Below are 11,400 nucleotides of genomic sequence, written 5' to 3' on the forward strand. Positions count from 1 at the left end.
AATTTTGGCTACTTGTGTACCTCATTTGTACTTCTCCATGATTTCCTTCTCAACTTCCCCCGTAATTATCTCCTTCTTCTTAGCACCTTTCTTTTCAACCTTTCTCTGCCTGGGGGCCATTGTATACATTGAGTACAGTACAGTATTAATAAACTCTTGTCATATACTGTATTTAATGTAACTGACAATAAGCAAAGGTTCTATGTCTGCAGGCAGCCTGACCTAGAACGAAGCGAAGTATTCCTAAGTTTACTCTTGTATGGAAAAGCAAAGGACCGTCCAAAGGTGCATAGGTGCTTTGAATGACAAAGTACTGACTAGCGCCAGTTGCAGGCACCTTCCAACGTTCTGATTTCTAACAAACACCACAGCCTGAGACCGAACATCCAAGTATGGGAGAGAGAAGCATCCTGCAGCAAGCGAGCGAGAGAAGAACCATTCATTCTGTTGTGATCATGTGACATTTGGCATCACGTACTACTCCTATTGCAAGACATTGCTTGCTTATCAAGTTAAAATTTATTAGACATGTTTGCTCATCTTGTGGAACGCTTGTAGGACAGGTTACTTGCAATCCAAGGTTTTACTGTAATTCCATTTTTAATGTTTTGAGGAACCTCCATACTCTTCTCCAGAGGGACTGCCCATTTTGCATTCCCACCAACAATGCAAGAGGGTTCTCTTTCTCCCCATCCTTGCCAACACCTGTTGTTTCTGATGTTGTTAATTTTAGGCATTCTGACAGGTGTGAAGTGCTATGTCAGCATGGTTTTGATTAGTATTTCCTTGATGATGAGTGATGTTGAGCATCTTTTCATGTAGTTGTTAGCTATCTGGATACTTTTGGAAAAGTGTCTCTTCATGTCCTCTGCACATTTCTTCACTGGACTATTTGTTTTTTGGGTGTTGAGTTTGATAAGTTCTTTATAGATTTTGGATACTAACAGTTTATCAGATATGTCATTTGCAAATATCTTCTCCCATTCTGTAGGTTGCCTTTTAGTTTTGTTGGTTGTTTCCTTTGCTGTGCAGAAGCTTTTTATCTTGATGAGGTCCCAATAATTCATTTTTGCTTTTTTTCCCTCTGCCTCTGGTGATGTGTCTAGTAAGAATTTTCTCCAGCTGAGGTCACAGAGAGGTTGCTTTCTGTATTCTCCTCTAGGATTTTGATGGTTTCCTGTCTCACATTTAGGTGTTTCATCCATTTTGAATTTATTTTTGTGTATGGTGAAAAGAAAGTGGTCGAGGTTCATTCTTTTGCATGTTGCTGTCCAGTTTTCCCAGCACCATTTGCTGAACAGGCTTTCTGATTGGATATTCTTTCCTATTTGTCAAAGGTTAACTTACAATATAGTGCTAGGTTTATTTCTGGGTTTTCTTCTGTTCTGTTGATCTATGTGTCCATTGTGCCAGTACCATATTGTTTTGTTTACTACAGCTTTGTAATATAACTTGAAGTCTGGAATTGTGATTCCTTTAACTTTGCTTTTTTTTTTTTTTTGTCTTTTTTTTCAAGATTGCTTTGGCTCTTCGGGGTCTTTTGTGGTTCCATACAAATTTTAGAATTATTTGTTCTAGTTCCTTGAAAAATGTTGATGGTATTTTAATGGGGATTGCATTAAATGTGTAGATTGCTTTGAGTGGTATAGACATTAACAATGTTTGTTCTTCCAGTCCATGAGCATGGAATGCTTTCCCATTTCTTTGTGTCGTCTTCAGTTTCTTTCATAAGTGTTCTGTAGTTTTCAAAGTACAGATCTTTTACCTCTTTGGTTAGGTTTATTCCTAGGTATCTAATTGTTTTAGGTGAAATTGCAAATGGGATCTGTTCCTTGATTTCTTTTTATGCAGCTTCATTATTGGTGTATAGAAATGCAACAGATTTCAGCATGTTCAATATGTCCTGCCGTTCCCTTCTGTCCTGCCAAGTTTCTGTGGAAAGATCTGCTGTGAATCTGATCTGTCTTGTCTTGTAGGTTAAGGACTTTTTTCCCTTGCTGCTTTCATGATTCTTACCTTGTCTGTGCATTTTGTGAATTTGACTATGGTATGACTTAGTAATGGCTGGGTTTTTTGAACTTAATGGGAGTTGGATTTGGTGTCTGCTTCCTTCTCCAGATTAGGGAAGTTTTCAGCTTTAATTTGCTTAAATAAACCTTCTGCCCTTTTATCTCTCTCAATCTTCTGGGATTCCTATGATATGAATGTTATGTTGTTTTAATATGTTGCTGAGTTCCCTGAGTGTACCTTTGTGATCCTTTGTTTCCTTTTCTTTTCAGCTTCATTATTTTTCATAATTTTGTCTTCTGTATCACTAATTCATTCCTCTATTTGTCCGTCTTTACTATTATGGCATCCATTTTGGTTTGCATCTCAGTTATAGAATTTTTCATTTTGGCCTGACTAGATTTTATCTCTTTTATCTCTGCAATAAGGGATTCTCTAGAGTATTCTATGCTTTTTTTTCAATCCCAGCTAGAATCTTTATAATTGTTTTAAATTTTAGTTCAGCCGTCTTACTTGTATCTGTATTGATTAAATCCCTGGCCATTATTTCTTCCTGTTCTTTCCTTTGTGGTGAATTCTTCTGTCTTGTCATTTTGGAGGAAAAAAATAAAAATAAAATAAAATAAAATAAAATAAAATAAAATAAAATAAAATAAAATTTAAAAAAATTAAAAAAATAATAAAGGAAGCTGGATCCTGATATGTTTTGGTCTGGTTGTTAAGAGAAACTTAATAGAAAAAAAATGGAAACAAAAAACATAAAGAATTAAAAATTAAAAAAATAATAAAATAAAATTAAAAAAAATTGCTCTTTCTGTAACCAAGAAAAAACAAAAACAGAAACACATATGAAAAAAAACCAAAGGAAGCTAGATCCAGTTTCCCCTAGAGCTGAAGCTTTGCAGCACCCTATGATTAGTAGACTTAATGTGTGGAAGGGATTTGTGCTGGTCCTCTGGGGGAGCAGCCTGGTTGCTCTGATTTTCAGGGTGACTTGCCCTACTGGAGATAGGCTTAGAGGGTGCAGGGAGATGGGGCTTGGTGTAGTGGCTCTCTTGTCCACGTGGTGGCGCTGTTTAGCTCACTGAGGTCTGTCAGTGCTGGTTCACTAGGGTTGAAATGGCTTCAGCCTGTTCTCTAGTCTCCAGAGCTGGAAGTTTGTGCACTCAAAGACATGTAATCAGTCACCTCTCCTGTGTCCCGGGCTTCCATCAGAGACCCTCCTTTACCCTGTCTGTGTCTCAGCTGTCTGTCAGGCAGCACCACCCGCCTGGGTTTTATGTCAGGTGTGGCTGTGTTTCTGAACCCTGTGCTTTAGGGAACCCCTGGCTTTGACCCACACTAATCCTCTGGGGGAGGGTCTCACTGTGCTGTGGTCGGTGCCAGCTTGTCCCAGGAACCAGTCGTGAGACTGCCCGGTGGCAGCAGCTTGGAGTTTATGGTTAATTGCAACACTCTGCCTTTGTTGCCCTCAGCTGGCATCTTTGTTCCTATATTGGTGACAGGGCAGCTCAGTGGTGCCTACTGGGTCTTTTGCCCAGGGAGAGGCCATATCACCTCTACCAAATGCACTCCAAGCAGGGGAACTGCTTCTCCCGGAGGAAAGACCCAGGGGTTCTCAGACCATGCTGTCTGTTCCCAGGGCTCTGTCCTGCTTCCTTGTTGGAGCACTACCAGGGACTGACCTCCGAAACTTCAGATTCTGTGCTCTCCTGTTTATAAAAAATGGTGGTATTGAAACCCTCTCCTGCCCGCGCCCCCCCCCCCCCCCCCCCTTCTCAACCCCCGTCACTGGTTTTGGGAAACAATTTTCTTGGGCAATCCCTGCGTGTGTTTTCACTTTTTTTTTTTTTTTTTTTTTTTTTTTTACTCTTAGCTCACCTCTCAGGGATCCCTCCCCACTGCAGAGCCTGCTGCTCTTTTCTCCCACAAAGCAGTTCTCCGCAGTCCTACCTAATGGGGTCATTTTTCCTGTTTGTAGAAGTGCAGCTTTGTTCTCTAAGACTTCCAGTCGATTTCTTGGGTGTTCAGAATGATTTGATATTTATCTAGCTATTCGCAGGGAGGACACAAGCTTAGGGTCACCCTACTCTTCTGCCATCTTAATCCTCCTCTGAAATAACTGTATTTCAGTAGAACAGGTAAATCGAGGGTGCCTGGCTGGCCCAGTTGGAAGAGCATGCAACCTTTTTGTTTTTTGTTTTTTTTTTAATTTTTAATGTTATTTATTTATTTATTTATTTAATTTTATTTTTGAGAGAGATAGAGAGCGAGCATGCGTGAGTGGGGTGGGGGCAGAGAGAGAGAGAGAGAGAGAGAGAGGGAGACACAGAATCCTAAGCAGGCTCCAAGCTCTGAGCTGTCAGCACAGAGCCCGACGTGGGGCTCAAACCCACGAACTGCAAGATCATGACCTGAGCCGAAGTCAGACACTTAACTGACTGAACCATTCAGGTGCTCCAGCATGCAATTCTTGATCTTGGAGATCTTTGAGCCTCACATTGGGTGTAGAGATTACTAAAAAATAAACAAACAAACAAACAAACTAACTAGCTAACTACAAAAAAAGAGGGGGGGGGGAAAGGTGAATCAATTTAACAAAAAATGTTAAAAGCAATACAGGGGGACCTGGCTAGCTTAGCCAGGAGAGCATGACTCTGCAAATCGGGGTTGTGAATTCAAGCCCCAAACTGGGTGTAGAGATTACTTAAGTAAGTTAATTAATTAATTAATTAATTAATTAAAAGTAGCATAGGTAGTTTATAGATATGGTAAGTTTACACAAATAATTTAAGCTTAGGAAACACATGCTTAGGAAATTCAAGGACCTTTATAATCTAGCTCCTTATCTGACTGAAGTCACACTTTCTTTCTCAAATCCTCCTAGAGCACCTCTCTCATCACTATTATTCACATCTTGACTGCTCATAATACGTCTTCTCTGAATCCTCTATTTTGACACGGGACTATATTTTTATTTGTTTATATAGTGTATCATTTGTGTGTTTTATTTTCTCAATGAAAATTTCAGTTACCTGCCCAAGCACATGCACACTCACATAAACACACACACACACACGCACACTGCTTTTTGGAAGTTCATTTGCTATGGGACCTGCTGGAATCATTGTAAGGTTGGGTCTGTGGGAAGGTTGGAAAGCCAGACCTAGGCTAGTGTCTAGTAAGTTGGGACCTAAGCTTCTGTAATGGCTGATCCAGGCTGGGAGAGCCAGGTAATTCCAGGCACAATGTCCAAAAGTTACAACAATTGTGGAACAAGCTCAGGTAGTTGTCAGGATAAGGGGATCAGCCCTGGTGATGAGAGTATGGCAGCAGGTTACTTCCAGGTAACCATCCTTGGGTAGTCAGGAAAGGGCAACTGGGAAAGCCAGGGGATCTGCACATGCTCACTTACATCAACACCTACCTGTTCGGTTACTGGGTGGCCCTGGGAAGGAGGCCCGCCAGACTCACTGAGTGCCAGGGTCTCCCATAAGTACTGAAGAGGACTCCTGGTTCTTAAAGGCTTATTTTAATCAAATATATCTGGATTTGAATCCTAGCTTCCTCTAGCTACATAGCCTCACTTTCTCCTCCATAAAATGATAATAATAATTTTTAATAATTATTAAATAATTAAAGTGATTACATGTGAAGAGAACCTAATATAATAATGAATAACGATCGTAATACTTTTATTATTAACATAGTTGAAAGAAAGTGGAGAATCCTAACAGAGAGACTAGTGAGTAACTAGGTAATGGCTTTACCAGAACTAAACTAAACTACTGTATTATCTTAAATCATTGGTGGAATGAGCTGGTGTTGTAAGTCAATATGGCAGTCATCCAATAGCATGAAGGGGTTGTATTATTTCTAACGTAAATTGGACCTATGGTGTCTTGGATGAGGTTCCACTGCTGTATTCAGAATGTTATATCACTTCTGAGTACTTTTTTCTAGTTTAAAAAATAATGTGTAGAAATTAAAGAGGTCCCAGCCCATAAGTTACTGTGTTTTTTAAATTTGTTTAACAAATACTTATTGAATGACTATCCAATAAAGGAATTATGCCAACAGGTCCTGAGGAGAGGGGATGAATAAGACCAGAACCGTCTCTGCTGTTTTAGAGCCAAATACGCAACTCATGTCTGGTTAGTGAATTGATTGTGATGCATGCTAAATGAAGCAGGGGATGCTAAGAATGCATCAATAAGGAGACGTGACCTAATCTAGGTTGTCAGGGTGTTGAAAATGAGATCTGAAAGATAAATAGAAGTGAGTTGGGTAAAGTGGGGGTGGGGGTGGGGGGGGAGAGCATTTCAGGAAGAGCATATGCTAAGGCACTGGGGTTGAAGGACCATGGATTTCCCAGGACTAAAAGATATTTAATGTGGCTGCAGTGCAGAGAAGAATCTGTGTTGCAGAATGTGACTGTGAGGTGGATGAAGGGCAGTAATACCCTCTGGGTGATATTAAAGAGTTTGCAATTTGCTTTGTAAAAATGGGGGAAGCTAATGTCCATTAGTGAAATGAACTCAGAGATCACTCTGGCAGCTGTGTGGAAGGAGGTGGGGAGCAGTGTCAGAATGAAGGAGAGAGATCAGGTAGGAAGTGTTCAGGTAGTGCGGTGTTCCAGTGAAGACATGATGGGGTGCACCCTGGGGAGTAGCAGCAGAGGCAAAGAGGGAGAGCAATCTGAGATATTTATAATAGCTCCCTTGGGAATAGAGGCTACTTTTGCCAGAGAAGAGAAGGCAGAGATTTTATTTTTAGAGTGAAGAGGATATTGGCTGATTGTCTCCACAGAGAAGGAAAGAAGAAAGCATCTTACAATTTAATGAGGGAGAATTTGGGATCACTTCTTATAGTAACAGACCTGCCACATAGAAACTGTATAATTTTTAAATGAGGAGCTTTTAAAGTAAGATAGAGAGATCCATCCTGGAGGCAAGAAGATGAATCCAAGGACCTCTTGAACTATTTTCTGTTTCACAACTTATTATTCCACAGTACATTTGCCCTAGTGCATCTGTCATGAATACTAGGATATATTTTTATTTAAAAATAGTCCCAAGTACTGAGTATTCCCAGAAGTGTTCCTGGAGCACTTACCCATTTTATCAGTGTGAGAAAGAGAGAAGCAGATCTGGACAGCCAGGAACAGCCCTGGAGCACATAGCGAAGCCCTGGCCTTATGTTACACACAAACAACAATGCCAGACAAGGCCCCTCTGTGACTGTGGTGGGTCAAGACAAAACAAGACCACTCGATAATTATGTTTGGGCATAGGCAAAGACAGGAACAGTGTCTAAACCACAAAAGCGGCCAGACGTTTCCCATATCCTGGCAGATAGGAATGGCTCCTGCTTCTTCACCAATGACAGCTTTAGACTCATCTAGACTTACCTTCTAGATAAGAATTATGGAGGCCCCCCTCACAGAATTACCCACATCCTGGTAACATCCAGTCCAGGGCAAAGTCCTGCTTTCTTGACCTCTCCCCCGTATCACCGAACTAACATAAGCCCAGATCTCTAATACTGCCTCTTGGTGAGATGCCCTATGGTCCCCCACAGGTGTGTTCTCCATTATTGCAACAAGTCAAGAAACCTAACTTTTTCAGCTATCGGTGTTGCCACTGGTCTTTAGCTCAAGAGCATTAATAAGCATAAGGAACAGTTGCTGAGATCTGTACTTTTTTCCCAACCCTTTGCTATTGGAATGAAATGTTCAAATTTTCTTTCTTTTTAAATTTTTTTTTAATGTTTATTTATTTTTGAGAGAGAGACAGAGCGTGAGCAGGGGAAGGGCAGAGAGAAGGAGACACAGAATCCCAAGCAGGCTCCAGGATTTCACCGCAGAGCCTGAATTACTAAGTCAGGAGACAGACGCTTAACCAGCTGAACCACCCATGCTCCCCAAAATGTTCAGATTTTCTATATTCTGCTATATGACATAGCTGGTATCTTCTAATTTCATATGTGGTGTCTTGATACCTATAAGGTCATAGCATTCTAGCCAGGTTCTTTGTTAAAACATTGGAGCCCACTTCTTTGTCTTTTTACATCACCAAGTTCTTATGTCAGAAGAAACATAATCATTGACAGAAATCTTTGGCTTTCTTGTTACCATCTTGCATATGGACAGTTATGCAAATTACGACATGAAAAGAATCACAGTGTTAACTCAAGCCAAATCATACTGCTTGTTCCTTCTAATGAGGCTTTCCTGTTTGCAGCAAATGTGGCTCTTTTGTGTTGAAGATTCTTAGTTTTTCCACATCTGTGAGAGAATTCCCACAGGAACTTTGATCCCATATATTCATGGATGAGTATTCATGGGTGATGCTGATGGTTCATGACGCGTACAGGGGCAGACTGTCTTCTGGAACGTTGCTTTCTCTCTCAGCTAATTCCTTGTATAGGACATAGTACTCAGCAACATCATGTACACAGTAGATTCGTGACACTCTTGGGGGAGTTGGACTGTTTGTAAGTTCCGACACTCAGTGGCTCTCAGTGTTTGAGGGCTGTTGCTGTGGGTATACATGCTGCAGTGTTACCCACGAACCTTATTTCACAGTTACGTAACCCTCACTGCACTTGTAATGCTTGCTAGTTGAAATATAAAATGAAATATAAAAGTTGAAATAAAAATCAAATGAAAGCAATCTTTGTTTCCATGCATTTTGAGTCTGTTTGTCGAGTTAAAGGGACCATATATGCATTCCCTTTCTTTAAGGACCATATACTTTTCTTTAAGTCAGTGCACCATCCATCCATGCCTCTAAATTTCTGGGTGGAGGGCTTCCCTTTGTGAGGGAAGCGGGCTGAGTGAAGGAGGCAGCAGGGGATTGTTCCGTGGCGCTGGCTGCTAGATAATCATTTTACCATTTGGGGATTAGAATGAGGAGAAGGTCTCAGGAAGAACAGTTTTTTGCAGCTGAAGCTATTATCACTTCCTCCTACATAATATTTCAAATCTTGAGTCCTCTTAAGATGTCACCCCATTTTGATACTAATAGGGAAGAGAGCGAACCAGGAATATGGGAAATGGGTAGAAAATGGTCAAGATTTGAGTGTCTTCTAGGAAATGATTTCTATTTTATTTCATGAGAAAGTGTAAACATTATCCTAAGTGAAACAATTTAAGACTTTTGAATAGTTTTGAATAGATATTAAATGTATTTGTTAAATTGCTTACGATTCATTAATTCTTAAGTATTAAATGTCAACCAATAAAAAGTTACTGTTTTTAGAGTTTATTTTGAGAGAGAAAGTGTGTGTGTGTGTGTGTGTGTGTGTGTGTGTGTGTGTGTGTGTGTGTGAGAGAGAGAGAGAGATAGAGAGAGAGAGAGAGAGAGAGAGAGAGAGAGAATCCTAAGCAGGCTCCACACTGTCAGCACAGAGCCTGACGAGGGGCTCGATCTTATGAACTGCGAGATCATGACCTGAGCTGAAACCAAGAATTGACGCTTATCTAACTGAACCACCCAGGTGCCCCAAAAGTTACTTTTAAATTACTAAATCTGATCTTTCAAGAGGGATTGGTTTTATAATCTGGAAAGTTCATTTTTCTTTACTAATGAAAAAATCATTGAAGGTTTTCTTCTGGGATAGTTTCATAAAGAAGAGGAAAGGACAAATATCCAGAGTTTTAAATATTCTCGTGTTAAAAAATTTATTTTAATAAAATACCTTATTTTATACATTTATGGATGAAATACTTTATTTTTAAAGTTTATTTATTTATTTTGAGAAAGAGATAGCTCAAGTGAAGGAGGGACAGAGAGAGAGAGGGACAGAGAGAATCCCAAGCAGGCTCAACACCACCAGTGCTCGAATCTGTGAAGCTGTGAGATCATAACCTGAGCTGAAATCAAGAGTCAGAAGCTTAACCAACTGAGCCACCCAGGTGCCCCAATGAAATACTCTTAAACTAGTTTCTATTTTTGTCTCATCTTTTAGAATTATTTTTTCTTTTGTTTGTACTAAAGTTATAACCTCTCTTATTTTGAAACAATTTTAAATTTATAGAAAAGTTGCAAAAGTAGTAAAAAGATCCATAGAGTTCTGTGTGGTCTTTATCCAGATTGTTAGCATTCTCTTTCTTTCTCTCTGTCACTCTTCACTCACTCACACACACACACACACACACACACACGCCCACATGCGCACACACACATACACAAACATGCAGTATATATACTTACATACTGGTTGTGGTTTTTTTTTTTCTTAACTACTTGAAAATGTGTTGCATACATGATGCCCTATAACCCCTTCATATTTAGACTGTATTTACCATACAAAAATAAAAATTATGAAATTGACATTTATCTAACATTATCATCTAATCCATAGGTCCCATTCAGAGTTTGCCTATTTCCTCCAAAATTTCCTTTATGGGTCCAAGAATCAATGCAGGATCATGCATTGCGTTTAGTTGTCTCTCCAGCATGGAACAATTTCTAAATCGTTCTCTCTCGTGAAATTGACATTTTTGAGGAATAAATGCCACTTACATTGCACAGTCCCCTTTATTTGAGGCTGCCTGATATTTCCTCATAATTTATGCATTTGGGGCAAGAATTAGGTTTTTTAATTTCTATTTTTGTATGTGTCACATAATATAGATAATTTATCAGAAAAGCAGCACATGTGTAAATTTATAAACAAATAAATGGAGGTACATGCACAGGATGTTGCTACTCATGGTGACAGATGAAGATAAAGAGTTGGAGGCCACTGTGCTAAGTGATAGTGAGGGTAACCAGCCACAATCTAGAAGAGAATGAACATTTTTAATTTGGGACTGGGGGAGCCCAGAAGCCTTGAGCCCATGAATTATCTTGGTTCTGGATTAAGACCATACAAAAAAAATTTTTTTTTAATGTGAAATTTATTGGCAAATTGGTTTCCGTACAACACCCAGTGCTCATCCCATCAGGTGCCCTCCTCAATGCCCATCACCCACTTTCCCCTCCCTCCCACCCCCCATCAACCCTCAGTTTATTCTCAGTTTTTGAGAGTCTCTTATGGTTTGCCTCCCTCCCTAACTTTTTTTTCCCCTTCCCCTCCGCAATGAAGACCATACAAAATTTTAAGCGTCATATCTTTCTGTGATCAAAGGCTTTCCTCTAATTCAAAACTTGTGATATAGAAATTTAAAAACCTATGCTTTCCATTTATTAAGATACTTGCTTTTAATGGCTGTCATAGTTGAAAAAGTTCTTCCAACATATTGTAAACCCCAATACAAAAAGTGTGTCTTTGAGTATGGTTTCCAAACTGTAAAACTCATCTTTCAAAACCAATAAAAAATTACATAAATTAGGGGACACCTGGGTGGCTCAGTCGGTTAAGTGTATGACTTTGGCTCAGGTCATG

Source organism: Panthera onca, chromosome C2, assembly GCF_046562875.1.
Source record: "Panthera onca isolate mPanOnc1 chromosome C2, mPanOnc1 haplotype 2, whole genome shotgun sequence".
Lineage (NCBI taxonomy): Eukaryota > Metazoa > Chordata > Mammalia > Carnivora > Felidae > Panthera > Panthera onca.